This window comes from Syngnathus typhle, linkage group LG20, assembly GCF_033458585.1.
Source record: "Syngnathus typhle isolate RoL2023-S1 ecotype Sweden linkage group LG20, RoL_Styp_1.0, whole genome shotgun sequence".
Classification (NCBI taxonomy): domain Eukaryota; kingdom Metazoa; phylum Chordata; class Actinopteri; order Syngnathiformes; family Syngnathidae; genus Syngnathus; species Syngnathus typhle.
Window position 1 is genome coordinate 1,035,983 of NC_083757.1, and position 18,827 is coordinate 1,054,809.

At 44.7% G+C, this 18,827-nt stretch overlaps 1 protein-coding gene across 4 annotated transcripts in view; it reads left to right on the forward strand.

Moving 5' to 3' along the window:
* Positions 1-18,827, forward strand: part of trps1 (trichorhinophalangeal syndrome I) — a 91,293-nt gene that overhangs the window by 6,386 nt on the left and 66,080 nt on the right. For 3 of the 4 annotated variants that reach the window (XM_061266705.1, XM_061266703.1, XM_061266714.1), the window contains exons 6-7: positions 8,636-8,803; positions 10,108-10,193. The gene's annotated coding sequence lies outside the window, so the exon portion shown is untranslated. Of the gene's footprint in view, positions 1-8,635; positions 8,804-9,058; positions 9,102-10,107; positions 10,194-18,827 lie in introns of all 4 variants that reach the window. The other variant, XM_061266704.1, reaches the window with a different exon arrangement.

Here is an 18,827-nt window from a genome sequence, read left to right on the forward strand (position 1 = left end):
AGCCCGGTAGCATATCTAGAGTAGCTTGCACATTGATGCATTTGTCATTGGCCATATCAGAAAAGCCTCAAGACCCTCAAGCAGAAGTGAATCTTATTTTCTTTGTGGCTAAGAGTTAGCAGCCAGGTAATGGATTTCATTCCATTATGCAGCGGCCCCATAATCTTGTGACCAATCATGCTTCTCAAAAATCGGATGAAAGACACCCGTCAACGTAATTCATGATGCCATGTTTTCCTCGCATTTTTCGGGCCCGCCTAATAACGAGACCCCCCTCGTCACAAGTCGAGAGTGGACGCGGCGTCATGTCGTTGCGGCGCCATAACACCCCACGGAGAGCCGGGCTCTCGGGGCGGCCCGCTGCTGTGTACAACGTTGAAGGAAAAAAAAAAAAAAGCCTGGCGCTTTGCACGTCGTCTCGAAAGTGAATGCGTGGCGGGAGATCAGAAAGGTTGCGGTTTGCGCTCAGAGGGCGTGTTGCATGCTGAGTAAGATGCTTGAAAAACAACATATCCATTCATTGACTCACCCAGACCAATATAAACAAGTGTTGACTAAATGATTTATCTTGTCGGCAAAGACCGGTAAAAAGATGTTAAGCTGGTAACCTCCGTGGAGGAGCTTTTCCAACCGACGAGTGTAATTGGGCAGCTGGGTTATCAGCTGGGTTGTGCTCCTCGCTTTCCTTCTAAGGCCTTCCTGCATTTGCGTTTCTTCTCTCTTTGCGTCATTACTCACGTCGCATAAAGTGGCTTATCTCAAAACGTGCCAATCCTCGAGAAGCTCGCTAGTTTTTTTTTTTTATTTGCTTGTCCTTGTTGCTACTTTGCTAATTTTGTCAGCAGGCTTACTTAGTTGGATGTGTAATAAATGAGAAGAGTTGTCTCCTCAGTTGAGGACAGCAGAGATGGCTATCCATCAACAACATTTCAAGAGTGTTCATCTCTTTCAACGAGCCAGCGCATCAATTTTGCTCTTCATTTTTTTTCTTTTTTTCCCGGGGCGTAGCTGACAGTTAAAACACGGCCACGTCGGCTGCCAGGGAACTAAAAATTGCCGCGAGTCATCGGAGCAGCGCAAGTAAATCATAAATTCACAAAGACGTCACAAACACTTTGGAATAAGTTCGACAGAAAATTGTCCAGCTTGGCATTTACTTGTTGAGGACGTCGTGAGTGGCCGCCAAAAGTGGTGAAAGCGCCCACGGGCTATAATTACGTAGGTGTGCAAAAAGTACAAGTGCTGGTTCACTTCCTGTACATAAGGAAGAAAATATAGAGTCCAAGGACATTTTATCTGCTGTCCTCCGTGGTGGTTGAAATAAAAACGAACACTGAAGCAAAGAGCAAATACCTGGCGATATACTTAAGTACAGTGACAAAGTATTCGCACATCTTGCTTCAGTAAGACGGTTTGTTCTGTACTGAAAGTCGCATCTGATTTGCCAGATGGTTTGCCTTGTGGCGGTCGTGTCCAATATGGCCGCCGCTGACGGTGACACGAACTGCCAAAGATTCTGTAATCCTGCTTCAAACGGAGACACGAAGCTCCCGGAAAAAAGCCGCTTCAACTGCTAAGATCTTTTTGTGTGTGTTGTGTCATCCATAGCAACATTTGTGCATCTATAAATATGGATGTATTCTTAACGTCGTCTAAAGCAAATCCATTATGTCTGTCACTGCCCCCTGGTGGCCAAGACGTACCCACGCGAAGGATCAGCGCAATGCCCGTCGAATTGAAGCAAAAAAAAAGATTTACATTGAATTCAACGACGCATGTTTTTACCAAGTAGAAAATCTTACCCTCCTATTTTGCAGATTTAGAAAAACAAAAAAGCTTTTTTTTTAGCATTTCCTAATGATGAGTAAAGTAGGAAATTCCAGCGATGGCTAGAATGTGACGGAGGGAAGTAAAACGACGACTTCGAATTCCGATTAGACGTTGCGGTCAATCCATAAACGTCATCCTCTGCTAATCTGATCTGTTCTTTTCCGAAAGCGGAATGAGTTGTAGCGGCGGCGACATCTCGCATTTCCAAGCTGCAGTCTTGCCCTTCCGAGCGGCGAGCCATTTGTCACGTTTCGACACATGGCGACCGCCCAGACATTTTTGGGTGGAATCATATATGAAGGTGGTCAATTCCAACTCGCGACTCATCAAAGAAACTCCGGATAATACCAAGCTTGCTCTTTGATCCCCCCCGCCGCCGTTTCGCACTCGTCTCGCTCGATCGCTCGCTGTCCCGCTGAGTGCTTTCGATTCATTTCCATCTACGGCGAACACATCAAACAGCTCGCAAAGTCCACGGCTGATTGCAACGGGAACGTTCAGGTTGAGCTCGTCTGTTTTAGTCTTCATGTGAGAGTCCAACAGGTGAGAGCCATGGGTCAGATTGGATACTTTGGCGGCAGACAACATTTTGAGCGACTCGTCGTCATGCACGTCTAATAAGGTCACGATAGGCATCTTCCGTGGCCAGTTGGAGGCATCCCAGCGAGCGGGTCACCTTCAAGGTTCTTATTGCAGAGAAAAGTCGCTGAGGTGTCACGGAAGTCTATTTTCCACTCCAAGTGGTGGAGCTGATTGAAAGTTTTGGACTTACCCGAGACCAATTAGCAATCAGCGCACAGCCCGTTTGACCTGTCAATCACTCGGGAGAGCTCGGCGAGGAAGCTACGCTCGCACATCTGGAGGTCAGGGTCAGGTGACTATGAGATCCCGGTCCCTTGAGAAATTGAGCGCAAACTTTTCTCTGATGAGACTCAAGGTCATTCATCACTGACTCCCCCCCCCCCCCCCCCCCCAGTCTTTGTAGTGGTCGGTAATGTTGGCATCAAGTCATCTATTTTTTGTCATCGTGCGACTCATCGATTTTTCCACTAATAAGGAAACTGACTCACATGGAAGTGGATGACAAATATCACGTATTTGTAGCAAATGTAAAAGCGTGACTCACTCGTGTTTATTAAGGAGCCACTCTTACCGTCCTCGTGTAGCCCCGAAGCCCGACATCAGTTTCATTTTAACTTTGTGGATTTCCTCTTTGACCCGAGGCATCGAGTAAAAGAAATGTCGTGTCTTACTGGATTTTTTTTTCCCAACTGCTTGAAAGAGGATTAATCATAGATCTGAAGCCTGTCTGAGTGTAACCAGAAGTTATCTTTACCACAAATCTTTTTGAGTCAGATAAAACAGACCGCAGTCTATGTCCAGGCAAACAACAAAAATATGTTTGCCATTTTTATAAATTGTTAAAAAAAAGAATAAAATAGAATTAGGACAACGTTGAAGTAACAAGAGCAGATACGATAGAGCAGCCTGCCGAAGCAATGTCAATGTGGCGGCCATGTTGGGCAGGGCGAGTTCCCATCGGAAGCTACTCAAATCAGTCAACCGGTCTTGACCGAGTCCAAATTTGGAGGTCACGATTGACGAGCCGCCACAACCCCCATTTGTCTCGTTCTACCTTTGGGCCTGATTTTTCCTCGACTCGTATCGTCATCATCCTTCTCCCCGTTTATGTTCTTGGAAGCGGTCACCCATATTGTCCAAGGTAGCAGGTCCCATCTGTGAGCGCGTGCGTGCGAGCGAGCAGTCTAGACGCGGTTTCCTTTGCCGTGTTTGTCTTTCTCGTCTTGCCAGCTGATCTATTCGGCCAGGAATGTTAGCGCTGGCCTTTCCGTTAGCAGGCGCTCTCGGCGATGCTCCTCGTCTTTTCGCCCCCTCCATCCGTTCCCGTCTCCTCCCGTTCTTATCTGTGCCTGACTTTTAACCGGCGCTTCCAAGCATGTGGACTTTTTCCCCTCGCCTCAGTTTCCCTTCTCGGCGGGGAAGGAGACGTGAAATTTGTCTTTCTGTGAAAGATTTCTGATCTCCGCTGTGCGCATTTTTCTCCTTCCTCATCGTGCAAGCATCTCTCGCCTTCTTCCCCTGCAGTCATCATTCATTGAGTGTCTTCTGGAAAGAGACCAGCACACCTTAGCATGCGTAATTAGCTGTGACAAATCCTCATTTCAGCACGTGCAAGCAGCATGTTTCCTTCGCCACTGGTTGACTTTCACAACATTGCTCTTCCTCCGGGCATTTTTTTTTTTGGCCTGAAAAATGCCCACTAAGTCAAAATGATATAGATCGAAACTGAAGATGGAGGTACGATGGGCTGTAGAACCCGAAAACTGGGTCTGGTGAAGACCTTGATGAGGTCATGGTGAATTGCAGCCTATCTATCCCCTGAGGCGAGTTACACCCCGGACTGGTCGCCAGCCAATCGCAGGGCACCGCAACCTACCAGTATCAATATTTGCGTCCAGCAGCCCACTCATTGCCACCAGCAAGCCATCCAACAAGTCAGTCCGCACCATCTGCTCAACTTATCAGCAGCCCGGCTCGCCGTTGCCGCAGCAACCCAAGCAAACAGGCAAAAAGAAGAGCGCGATGCTGCCAAAGAGCTAGAATGACTGGCTGTTTTCTCTCCATCTCCTTTAACCCCGTCGTCCTTTTTCTCACTCACTTTATTTCTCTTCCCTCTGTCATGCGTCTGTCGTCGCTTCTACAAATGGCCTCTTGATCAATGAATTAATCAATTAAGCACCGGAGACCCTCGCTCTCCTTTAAATCTTAATTGGCCTTCCATCCATTTTCTGCCGTGCTTGTTCTCGTGTCAGCATATTTCTTTTTTTTTTATGGCCATTTCCATGGGCTTGATAGGACTTGGTACTGGCCGTTTTGAACCGCTGTCACAGTGGATCCAAATTAAACTACTGATGCAGAGTGTGATGTTTTCACTTTGCTGGAAGGTGTCAAGGTCTCCTGATAGATCCAAAATACATTTTCTAGTCTGTGCGTGTGTGTGTGTGTGTGTGTGTGCGTGTGTGTGCCAGCATCGCATCACCATGTTTTGCATAATTTTCACGTACGCCCGGGCACCGCTGCCCTTGCCCAGGGCGGCAAACGCGTACGTGCCCGTGCCTGCGTGCGTGCGCGTGGCGGTGATGGATGTTTTAGGGGAGCAGGTTAATCTCTTGCTAATGTAGATGAATTGTCCACTGTCCAGATTACGGCAAACGCAAACACACCCAATGCGCTTTGGCTAAGAAGATGACGCGGGCTGCGGATAGAAAGAACCTTGTGATGAGAAAAATGACCAGTCAATTGACGAGTTCATCTTCAAATGTGGACTTTACTGTTATAAAATTCACATCTCTGCTTGTAAACATTTTGCGTGATTCTCTTAAAAGAGCTCCATGACATTTCTTTTTAATGATTTTTTTATAAGTGTAATGTTGTCGTCAAGACACGGACGGACTCGACTATCAGTCGAGAGCACATCGCATCAAAATGCAAAAGCCGAGGTCACGAGTTCTTATTTGAACTTATGCAAATTGTCTTATGAAATATTGAAGGCGAGGCATGAAACTCCAAACCTCCCGAAAGACTTTTTTTGGCAATTTGGTTGGCGAGTGCGTCTTGAGGAGACACACGCAACACACACCCACACACCCACACACGCACACACGTGGGCGTACACACAAGTAGTTTATATTCACCAAGAATAGCTTAAGGAGAGAGGACAAGATCAGACACACACGCAACTTTTGATTATTCTCTTGGGTCTTTAATTTGTTTCTGCGAGCGTGCTTTTTTGCTTTCACGTTTGATAAAAGACGGATTATATTTGCTTGTGGTCGTGTGACGGAGAAGAAACCGGAGGAGCTTTTGAGAGAATCACTTTAGGAACAGAACCTAAAAAAATGAGTTATTTCAGTTTGAAAAATGCTCTTCTTCTTGTGCTTGATTTGGCTTTGGCGCCATCTTGTGGCGTATTGATGCCAGGAACTATGTTGAATTGAAATGAGAAAGTTCCTTTTTGAACGATGTTGAAGTGATTTCATTTCAGCAAAAGCTTTTCGAGGCAACTGTAAACAATTTTTGGCATCATATGACACTCTGACTCACCCCTAACGCTAACTTGGGTAACCTTAAAACGGGTTTGGAGAGGGTGAGGTGGCCATTTAAGTTAGGCAGTAAAGTGTTGATTCTTACTGTTCATCATGAAACTTTTTTTCATTTTCTTTTCTTTTCTTTTCTTTTCTTTTCTTTTTCCCCCGGCCGGCAAGATGTGATTTTCAGATCATGACTCGCAGCTTCTTTGTCTCATTTTGAGCTCCGTCGTCTTTCTGGCTGAGCCTTCCTTGCCATTTCATTTCTCTGTCTGGAGAGATGTGAACACTTCTATTTCATCTTTCATCGCAGACGCTCAACTCAAAAGAACAACCTTAGTGACCTTTTGTACCGCTGCACCGGCGACTTGTTCTTCTCCATCCTCCCCTATTTTACTTTTGCAAAACTTTTTCATTTTGTCGCTGCCTTTTTTTAATTCCTCCATTTGAATGCAAGATGAATACCATGCTTCTTCTTCTGCCACATTCAAACCTGAACGTCTTATAAAGAGGATGTGAATTATTGATCAGATGTCACTTTTCAAGTGAGTTTCTTATCCTTTATTATAATCTTACTGCTGTTCATATGATTGCAGTGTACGAATGAATGTAGGGGACATGTTCTTCCATGTTTCTGAGTCTCCCTCAGCTTCTCCTTCTGTCAATAAATAATGAGGTGAATTTCATGAACACTTTCAAAGCAGATACACTCATTGCCTTTTCATTTATTGCAGCGGCTGCTGCTGCTGCTGCTGCTGCTGCTGCTGCTGCTGCTGCTCAATTTTCCCCCTTTTTTTTAAAAAAAAAAAAAAAATCCAACAACCTTGCTTTAAATTCTATCCAGGCGGCAGTAGTCCCACTTCACACATGTCCCAAAATGATTACTCAGTGGCGACGCAGCTCGGTAGCCGCAGTCTCAATAATGCAACAAGGTTGGACATCATCCGTAGCGTCTCTCCTGGGATTTGTGTGCTCACACAGAAGCAAAAGAAAAAACAACAACAGGTTTTTTTTTGTTCGCTGTGCAACTGTAGCAGGCTTCAGCAAGAAATTGCCGGGCGCTAGATGAAGAAGTTGACTCTCCGGCGCAGGTAATTAGATTCAGACCAATTTGTGCCCGATGGAAAATCCTCCATTTTCAAGTCAATTATTGTAACCTTTAATGTGATTAGAATCGATTGTAATTCTCACCAAATCTGAACTTCCTTCAACTAACCAACTACTGCAGTTCATTTTGGGATTTCTTTTTTTTTTTTGCACTGGTGTATAATTGAAGGCTCCCCACCCTTCTGCATTTTGTGAAAAAAATAAACACACTGGTTTGATGATATAGTTCAAAATGAATTTGTATTCCAGCCTTGTCAGGTTTTTTTTTAAAATAATTGAGCTTAAGCATAAAATACATAATCCTTGTATCCCTGACAAATCCCCCGCCCCCCCCGGCTGCTTCTGCTGTGACCACAAGTTCAACTTCCTTTTCAGCACCATTGACAAAGTGGCTGAAGGATTTGTCTCGTAACTTGAAGATTTGAGTCCCAAAAAAAAAAGAAAAGTGGCAATAACCTTGCTCCTAACCTTGTTTTGATGTTTTAGAAGGCTCCAGGAGAGGTGAGGGGCTTAAGCTCACAGCCCTTACATGAGCAGAGATCATTGGATGGTTTATTTTTTCAGTCCATTGCTTGCGACAAATTCCGCCAAGGGCCAACAATGCGGAAGGAAGCATTTGAAAAGAAAATGTGGAAGGACTCTCACATCTGTATCTCGACCAGGTTTTTTTTGTTTGCAATATCCAAGCAGTAAAAGGCTTTGTTTACGGTGCCCAATGGACAAATGATGCACGCTCTGCTCTGGGCCAGACGTGGCCCTCGGGCCCCACTTTTCCCTCCAATGGCATACGGGGAAGGCCCGTGTGCGTGCGTGTGAGCGCAAGCGATAATGTTGTGTTTAGGGGCAGTTCATTTGCTTGGCAAAGAGACAACGCACGCAGTTTGATCAAAACGATAGTTATGGCCGCGCTCGCATCTTGACAGAATGAGTCAGTTACGCGCAGGATTTACGGTTATTGGGGGAGGTGAAACGAGGACACCGTGCAGCGTACACACACACACACACACAACGTTCAATTACCTTCACACAGATGCTGCGAGGGAACAGAATATTTGACGGCGGACACAGAGATGCGATGTTGCCACTCGGCTCTAATCAATACGTTCTTGGCAGCTTTGAAACGTATTGCCTGGAGACACGCAAGTTCTCTTTGAAATCCATTTCCATCAATGTACACACTTGATACTTATGCAATTATTTTCCAATGGATATCAAGGGTGTGTGTCACAAATGTTGATCTTTCTCTCTCGAGTAGTTGTGTTAGTGTCTCTAGCCTCATTGAAGCCTTCCCCTAATTGACCGACTACGTGTGAGTTCTCTGTGAGTCATCCGACCCTGGCATCAACGCCAATTGTGCAACATTTGACGCATGCACTACACTCGGTTAAATGAAGGAGCTCCAGCAAAAAAACAATCATGTGCCAAAGGTGGAGCTGGAATGTGGATTAGATGAGTAATAGTTCTAAATGTATCATTTCCAGCCCTAACCACCTCCTGCGTTCCTGCTCTTCTTCAATTCACATCAAACATTGTGTTCCCAGTGAAATTGCATTTCATCACCCACGTTTTATTTATTTATTTATTTACAGGCAAGTTTAACCTTTGACCTGCACGCCTTCAGTGTGCTACCACGTCGTGCTGCAACAAACCAGGCAGAAATGAGGTTGGCTGGAAGCGATGCTGCCTAATTACGAGCACAAAGGAGTGGCGGAGAAGGTCCCCTACCAATAGCTGTTTCCAAGACAGCCAAGATGTCTGTAAGTGTTGTTGTGAGCTCTGTTGGTAAGAGAAGCATTTGTTCAAATTCCCGTAGCATTGATGCTAATTTGGGTTAGTGGCATAGCGGAAATTGTGGGCTGAACTATTCCATCCAGAAATGCTTCCAAAACAAAAAAAGGTGGAAAAAAGTTGGCTTATGTCGAAATATATATATATTAAGATATATTTATTTGAACATGTATAAAACACAAATGACTCCCACGAGTAAAAGTTTGCACACCCCTGCTTTATAGGCTGCTGTTGAACAAATCGTAGGGGCGACTTCATTCCGCGGCCGTAAGTACAGGGTGTCCTAAAAGTCGCTTGCTTTTTTTGCTTGTTTGTTTATTTCATTTAAGTTGCCGTTTGGACAGAAGTCAGGTCATCAGCATTTGATAGTGTACGCTTTGTTGCTCTTTTTGGAAGCGTATCATTCCCCTTGCCCATGCTCGCCAATTGACACTGGAGCACTTTTGCAAAATTGCTACCTGACAGACTTTTTCTGTCCCCGACAGCAACAGTTTGAGGACTTTCCATCTGGGGTCCCATCGACCACTAACTTGTGACGAGTGCAAAAAACGGCATTTCTCCGTAGGCGGGCAATGGCCATTCCGGGAAAAACCAAAACGTCCCCTTAAATTGCCACGATTAATCAGGACCAGAGGCCAAATGTATCCGGGCATCACAGGTGAACGACCTCCAACTTGGGAGCCAGTGTCCGCGGAAGGAATCTTCCATTCATTTCTTTATTTTTTGACGAGCACTGAGTCACGACTCTGACACATAGAGTGGCTAATGTGGCTGTGTGGGTGGATGGAAACAAAGTGAAGCTCTGAAATATCAACAAGTTGCCACCAGGCCGCAGATTTTGGCATCCGAATGACTGATGCCACTTGAGAACAGCACACATGAATTATTCATGGTGTGGGAAAAAAAAAAAGACCCCCTTCCACCCAGCCAGCCCCTGCAAAAAAGTTGCGCAAGTTCCCCACCACATTTAATCCATCGCACATGACTGATGTCCCGCTTTAGAAGGACGATCGCTCACTGAGTGTGAATTTATTTTTCATTAAAGCGCCTGGCCGCCCCCGCAGGGGTCATCCGTTACGGCACCGTACGTATGTCTGCAATGCAAATGTTGGGGGGCTAAAAAGGCGGCGCTCACATTTATTACATTTCTTCCTGTGTGGCCTCAGTTCATTTGTCTGGTCAGATCAACGCTGCAGATTCATCAATGTAGAAAGTTCTACTCTTTAGTCATTTCTCATGTTTGTCTTTCTCTCTCTTTTTTCCCGCTGCATAGCTATTTTGAAGCGCAAGGATTTCAGCTGGCCCACTGTGATGCCGTATGGGGTCATCTGTCTGTCCCGGCCAATCAGCAACGCAAAGGTAAGTTCAGGTTCGATTGATAGAGGTTTGGTTCAAATTCCCACCCAAACACAGAATATCCCCTTTTTCCCCTAATAATAACAAATACCACCTAAATGACAGTTTCACGTGACTCTTTCCCCCTTTTTAAAATTGTGACTCCCCCATTATATTGCGATGTGTAAATATCCCCCTGCTTCATCGATATCATTTTATAAGAGTGATGATGAGAAATAGTTGATTAGCTCATAAAGAAAGTATTTTAATGCATCCCTTGTAAACTACTCGTGTGTTTGATATTAGTTCTTAATCTAATGAGTAAGTCATTAGGAACATGATAATGGGCTATATATACGTATATCATAAGAGGGAGGGAGGGAGGGAGGGAGATGGTGTATGTGTGTGTGTGTGTGTTGTGTGTGTGTGTTGCTCCATATTAAAACCGACTTGGATCCCTTACAGTTTATTACCATGAATATTTTATTGTCTTTTGACAGAAGCAGTTGTAACAAAACCTTTATTGTGTGCCTCTTATAGCGACTAATGGCTTCCCCTTATGCACGTCTGTGTGTGTGTGTGTGCGTCTTCAGATACTGGCTCGTAGACAGAAACAACAACTCCCCAAAGTGAAGGAGACAAATCAAATAGCAAAAAAAAAAAAAAATAGAGGAAGAAATAATCACACACATATTCAGAATACACAGACACTCTTTATCCCTCCATTAGTGTTACGCATCCATAGATATATGACAGCTGTGGAAAAGTCTGGGAATTGGTGTGTGTGTGTGTGTGTGTGCGCGGGTGTGTGTACGTGTGTTAGCGGAACGTGTCAGCTCACCAGAGCGTTACCATGGCTCCTCATGGCTTTGGCTCCACTGAATGCCCCAAGTCAAATAAATACGCCTCTGTCTTGTGGCGCTGACAATTCTTGATGAGAAAAAGGAGGAAAACTCAAGACATATTGGCCTTTACAGTGTCTTTTGCTTTTTTAGTTTTAGTTTTGCTTCAGTTTAGCAAGCGTGCAAGAAGAATGGTGATGGTTTGCGCTACGAAAATCCCATCAGTGGTCCATTATACTGTATTTGATGAAGCAGCATGTGGCTCATTGCGCAAGATCGTTTGTTCTGATTAATTGTGTTTGTGATCACAAAGGTGCGCAATGTGTGACTTCTTGCAGCCCCTAGTATTTCACATTGAAAATGGATTTTTTTTTGTTTTTTTTTACTTGATTACCGTAAATTCCGGACTATAAGCCGCACCGGACTATAAACCGCACCAGCTAAAATTGGGGGATATTTTAGTTTTTTTCTTGTATAAGCCGCACCGGACTATAAGCCGCACGTGCACACGCGTCTTTTTACAAGGAAAGACCGTTCACAGAAAGCCTTTTTAAAGTTTTAATAACATACTTTAACATGTCTTTCTAAACACTGCCTGTGACGAAGGGTTTAGAGCCCTTTGACGCAGGTCACCTAGCTTGCATTCCTACTAAAGCTCATAATAGTCACAAGCAACACAGCCAGAATACGCAGCAGCCATAGTAGTGTTTCAAAATAGTATTTTTGTTGTTGTTTTTTTCTTCAAGACACCGCAGTGTATAAAAGTGATCAAGTCATCACAAAAATCACAAAAAAAAATCTTTATATAAGCCGCACCTGACTATAAGCCGCAGGGTTAAAAATTTTGGGAAAAAGTCGTGGCTTATAGTCCGGAATTTACGGTAGATGGAATGCATATGTTAGCTTCACTCTAAATGCATCCCCACACCGGCCGGGGATTAGCGGGCAGATCCCGTCAAATTGGCGCAAACCTAAACAAGCTCCGTGCACACAATCAGGCCGAGCCGAGTCACTTTCCCAATTGCGAGCCCGGTGGGGGAAGAACACCAACGTCGACGGGGAACACACACATTGACCATGGGCCAAGGAGCGACGGAACTGTTGCCGTCGCGCTTAGCCGGCTGGCGCAAACACGCCGACGCCGGCGTGCGCCGAAGCAGGGAGGAAGGCACGCCGTGGCTTTTCCATATTTATGATAGCCGCCTCCCTCACTCCGGGGGATCGTTCCACTTTAATTGTACGTGCGAGGAACGATGCGCCGTTAGCTGCAGGGAAGCGTGTCCAGTCCACGTGTGTGGTCCTCCACGTGTGCGTGATGATGCTGGAGTCCAAGTGGAGCTGCTGCCGGCTTGAGAATTCCCTAAGCTTTATTTGATGTACTTCTCGTCAAATCCTCTGCTGGAGCAAATACTAACTCATTTGTTCCAGTGATACGCTTGTTCAGATTGGGCACTTGGCTTCGAAACTTTCATTTTTACGTTTAATCTTTGTTCTAGTTCCGATCATGTGTTCTGCCCTTCCATTTAGTTCACATAAACCAATCGGAAAAAAATTTGTTTACCAAACAAAAAAAACAATTCTTCTTCTTCTATTTTTTTAAATTGTATTTCTTTTATAAAAGCAGATACCTTGTAATTATTTCTCCCAAAGCATATTTGTGGGGCTCTTGCGTGATATTTTCACCACAGCCGCTTTGCAATGTGGAATGTGTTGCAGCAAGACTCCACTCTTCTTTTTATTGCTTCACTGCTGTGATTTGCGCATCTCCAAATGGCTTTCTACATTAAATCTAATAAGAACAAGGCCGAGCGTGAGCAATGCTTAAAAAAAAGAAAAAAAAAAAGGGAGGGGGGAAAAAAGTCAGAGCAAGAAGCCACAAAATGATTTACTGTCTGTTCCGAACATTTAACCGCAGAATTGATGATATATTAATGTGGTGCTATGTTTTTATATGGCTGCAGTAAACAGTGGAAGACACACAGTTGTCCTTTTACTTTTAATATCGCAAGGGACTCAAAGTTGCGCGGCCTAAATCTACGCGTGCCAGGCGCTGTACCATGAACATTGAGCTGCTACGTCCAGACGATTGTTTATGGCTACTTAGCCACATGCTGCTTCACCTCATACCTTTGATTACATGTTGTATATTATTTGTGTATACACGTGATATTGATCTTGTGGCCAGAATGTAATCCCTCCCTTCCTCCTGCATGCACTCACTTGCCCTTTTTTTGTTTTATTATCCACATGAATAATTGGCAGCGCCCTGACCTGACAGCACGCAACCCCATCACACCGAGATGAGAGAAGGACATCTGAATGCTAATTAGCGCTATTTTGTTTATTTAAAAATCTGGATTGGGGAATTTGAATCAAATTTGAAGTTCACTCCCAACTAGTGCACTTGGTTGTTACTGTTACTATTGTGTTAAAAACAGATTAGTGTGGAAAGAACGGAGTGAGGTTCCCCCCAGGTTGGCAAAATGAGCACATTGGAATTTTTTTGAATGCACTATTTTCTTTCATTCATTCCTGACAGTGAAGAGTGAGCGAGGCTCGACGTTTGTATCTGGAGAACATGTGTTGAGCACAAAGCTCTTGAGCTATTCCCACAAAACATCTTTTTTTTTTCTTCATTCATTTTTTTGCCGCAACATACATTTCTCCCTCCTTCATCTTCCCACTCAGCGCCTCTGTAGTGGTTTGGACTCGCCGACACCTGGAATCTCTCGGCGGTGTTCCGGAGATGACTCTCTGGCTCGCTCGCTCGCTAACGTCCGCTTAATAGGAATTGTATGCAAATGATGCCCTGAGTCAACCTTCTCACCCGCCTGACAGCAGGAGGCATGTACACCATCTCTGTAAAATGCCACCGGGCTAATTCATGCCGCGCTCATAGCTCGTTAACATTCTTTTTGGGAGGGGGGGGGGGGGGGGGAATCATTTGTGTTTCAGGAAAGTTTGTGACCATCATGCGGAACTCAGACAAAGTTGGCCCGTCATGTCTATCTACGGGCGTCCGTAGGTCAAGTCAGGTGACTGCTCTGTCAGTCGGCCCATTACTGGAGACTGTTGGCTTCATTGGATAGTTTCGGTTCTTTTCCTCCACTTTTCCAATCCCTGTATGTTTGTGTGTGTGTGTGTGTGTGTGTGTTTATGACCAGGTATTTTCTGTGCTGGAACTGCCTGTTAAACCGTTTTCGAAAAAACAGGTGCACTTTGTCTGAATGACTTCTCTGTTTTCCGCACCAGTCACCCCCTTAAACCTGTGTGTGTGTGTGTGTGTGCGCGTGCTTCTAATGAGCACAACCTCAGCCGTCACGTTTGACAGCCGGCTTCCTGACAACACACCTAAAAAAACACACTGGTGCAGCAAGTGTGTGCAGGCGCACACACGCACACACACACACGTGTAGATTTTAAGAAGCGCATATGTGTTTGTTGGTCGGAGTAAACACCGGCTTTGGAAAACGACACAGCTGACAGATGAAAACATGACGTCTCCAAAGTGTCAACATTTTAGCGGGCGCCCTCTTCTGATTGATTGTCGTGTTTGGCAAAGTGACGGAATGAGACGATGGAAGCTCAAAGTGCCAGATAAAGACCCCTTTCACACTTTTCAAAACGAGTCTTACTGGGAATCCAACAAGAATCCGGTCAAGAAGTTCCGGGTTCGAATCTCCGTGTGGATTTTTGAGCCGCTTGTCGCTCGGCAGAATTGTTCTGTCCCTCCAAAGCGAATGTGTTCAAGGCAAATGGCTTCAACATTTTTCTACCCTATGGAATTGGAATAGGCGCATTCAAAAGGAGCAAAATCAAAAATATGCATGCATCGCTCGTATTCCCGATTGGCTCATTGTGAATTTAAAATCAAATTAATACCTCACACAGATGGGGGGCGACAGTCTGTTTGATTAGAACTGCCCATCTGCTTGAGCTGGAACAAATAAAGGGCAAAAGCAAAGAAAGAGCATGGTCACACGCATGATGCCCGTGTGTATGATGGAAGCGTAACTCAAAGCGACACAGCAGCCGTTGCTGCTTGGCCGAGAGGGAAGAACAGCCAGCCAGTTTGTGTGGATTTATCTGGAAGCCAAAGTGCCTTGTCAATATTTTGCAGCGCTTTCTGATTTACACCCCCCCCCCCCTGCTCCAACAATAATTAATAATTGCCGCTTTGCGACAACATTGTATCGGGCCCGCCTCCATAAAACTAATGCGGCATAATACAACAGGCCATGCAGTAAATCCTCCCCAATGGCGTTCATACTGCGCCGTCACTTTTTGAAAAGGGGGTGACGATTTTTATTTTTTTTTGTGTGTGTGTGTAGCTATTGTGATTTACGGAAGGTCTCATCCGCCCATTTTCCCTTCCCGCTTTTTTTCCCCCCTTCACCACGATAAGTTGGAGCTGGGGCGAGTGCCTGTCAATCAACTGGACGAAACACAATGGGACGGACGTCCTGGTCCCCGGCCAGATCCCATAACGTTAAACGATGCTGATCAATAACAAATGCCCTGTTCACATCATTTATTTGATACCCTTCCTCACATCAACTCGAATGGAATTGATTTGTTTATCGACTGAAACAAGTTGAAGAAGATGACAGAGCCGCTCGAACGGTCGTGTAATTCATTAGGTATCATTTGATTGCGTCTGACCCTAGTTGTTTCCCAACGGTGCTAATAAAGTTGATCCTGTACAAAGAGCCGCGCTAATTGAGCTGAGTCGCACCAACGGAGATCGATCCCACATTCTGTCCGCGGACGTTTCCGCCCAAACTGTACACGCTTCAATTGGAACGGGAGTGTCCATCGATCCAAGTGGCATTTGTTTGTCATTGATCCAGCCATCCGTGTAATGGTCCATGAGAGGAATGCTGTTTTGGAATAGCATTAGCATGTTTGAGATTTATTCCCAAAAGGCATCCACGACAGTGAACGATGCCGCGCTGTGCTCCGATTGAGCGCGTAAGCAGGAAGGTGAATTATGGCCCACGCTAGTTTGTGTTTGTATGCATTGAATCACAACGTCAATGACTTCCGGTGAGTCGCACCCATAAACATAGGCATGACTAGAAAGCCTTGAAAAATACCAACTTGTGTGAGTGCTATTGATTTATTTCTGATTTGGATCACCCGCCGTGTGATGGGATGACACGCACATACATGGTCGCAAAACTCCAGAGACTTGAGCCGCATGTACGCTGACCTTTTACAACAGCGTCATCTTCCTCATGCTTGTGTGTGAGAGAAGGTCAACGAGAAGTAAAGTGCAGGATTCATGTTGGCAAGCGTGCCGGTTTTTTTTTCTACTTTTGAAGGTTGGAGCGTTTGCAGTCCTGCTTGCTGTTTTAACAACGCTAATAATTTGTGCGGCGGAGGACAAGGGCACACTTGGGCCAGATCGTTCAAGAAGCCCCCATTTTATCCTCGTGGTGTACACGGTATATCATACGGGGAAATGTTTAATAACGCTCATGTGAAGTGGATCACGTGTCCAGAGCGTGACTTTTTATTTTTAGCAAACAGGTTCAACTAGTATAGGGCAGAATGTCAAAGTGTGAAAAATGAGTGCCCATGAAGACAATCGTAGTATTTGGCGCCTTTAAAAAGGCAATCGTTTTTATTCCAATTGAATTGAATGCCTCGTCTTGTCGCTGACATTCACAAAAATGCGACGCACATCATGTCTGATTGATTTTTTTGTTTTTCTTTCACCTCAACTTATATTCGATTGTTGAATGGTCTGATCTTAATCGGAAATTCCGCTGCACTTTCTGCGGCATGCGACAGGGGCGAACACGTCGGCTGTTTATCAAGAAAGGGGCGAGGGGGGGGCGTGGGGGGGGGTTAGAAACGCTCATATGCTGAGCCAAGCACTTGATATGTGAGCTCAATCTAGCCGCTGCTTGCCTTTGAATGCTGTCGTTATTTGTCCTCCAACTTGTTGACATCCCTGGAAGACGGACAGCGACTACCAGAATGACTTCTTATTGACACGGGAGAGCAAATCATAGTCATCTCCAGGGATGATTGCCTGGAGGCATGTGGATGACCGTGCAGAATTGACGGTTGCTTTTGTTTTCTTTTTTCTTTTTATGTTTTTCTTGCTGTTGGATGAAGACTGGCGAGAGAGGGATTTTCATTGTTGATATAGGAGTTAGTGATTTCAACTTTTACACAATCATTTTATGAATTACCTTTATAGTATGGTTTACGGCATGATTTGATTTATTTCTTGAAAAAGTGACAAAAAAATAACAATTGTGAAAAATGACCATTTTAGTATAGGTGAGTCTGGATTGTGCACTTCTTTTCTTTTGTACTTACAAAGCGATTTTTACCGAGCAAGCAAATAGTGCCACCCCGCCCTTCCTTAGTGTAAGAAAAAGCCAGCTAAACATTTGAATGATTTACGCCATTTACGTTACGCCGTCCAACTTTTAGTCAAAAGTGTAATGAGTCAATGTGTTGAGTGTGTCGGTATATCACCGAGTCGCCTGGCTGTGGCACCCAATTTAATCATTGCCCCACTTCACATGCCCTGCTGCTGCTCGTGCGTGCGTGCATGGAGAGCAGATTAATTGTGTTTTCATTGTCTAGGTGTCAACCACTCACGGTGGGCTACTTGTTTGCATATTGTTAATTTCCCCCCTCTCACCGGGTCCTGCTGTGCATCTCGGCGAGTGTCTGTGTGAGCAAGAGAGAGAGCTGTGTGTGTGTGTGTGTATGATGTGTTGTATTTTATTGTTGTAAGTGGGGCTAGGTGTAAAAATGTTGGAGAAGCGCCATCGTGCTAAAATGCATGAAAGTACTTTCTTCTCCATCTGGTAGACCCTCCTTTCAAGTCCTAAATGATGCACGCAGGCCTCGGTCAGCTGTCCCTTGCAGGCTCTCCATGTAAAGCGCCGCGCGTCGTTCCCAAGGCTCTTTGACTTGGACCTCGGCGGCCACCGTACAGGCAATTAGGCGGTCGCTCCGTGCCATTAAATGTCACTCTGCCTGCTCCTGGCCTCATTAGATCAAACTTTCATTCAGAGTCTACACTGTGCTCTTAATGCCCACGACTCAGGCTGCAGTTCTAATTTAGTGTCCATATCAGAATTAAAGGGCGAGACAGTCGATTTTTGTCGCAGTGTTGCGTCCGATGAAGGAAATATGAAAACATTACATTTGTTGAATTTCAGTAATATAGTTAATATTATTGAGCCGTATAATAATAATAATATAATAATAATATAATAATATATAATATAATAATATAATTATTGTGGATTTAATGTGTTGCCTTGTTTCTATGTGCTATTTCTACTGGCAATTGCTAACATGCTGCCATGCTAACACATGGCATAAATTCGAGGGCGGTGCAAAAATGTGGAATTTCCAAAAAGTGGGAATTATTGGAACGCAAAAATGTGTCTCATTGTAAATCGTCTCTTGCTTGTGACTTGCATATATATCATTCCACCCACAGAAATACAAGCTAATGTTATATTAGAACATATAACATTATATGAGGATTATATTTGGACCAGCAACAAATCAGCCGTCGTTGTTTTGTTGACGTTTGTTTGTATGCATGAGTGTATGTGTGCTCTGGTTGGCAAAATATGATTGATAAAGTTTGTTCATAAACTACATTACTCAGGAGAGTCTCCCCCACCACCACACACACACACACACACACAAACACAGGAGGAGGTGAGGATGAGGATGAGGAGGAAAGAAAATCTTATCTTCAAACACTGTGGCTTCCCCTCCTATGAGATTCTTGTGGTGTGTGTGTGTGTGTGTGTTCTTTCAGATGTGGTTT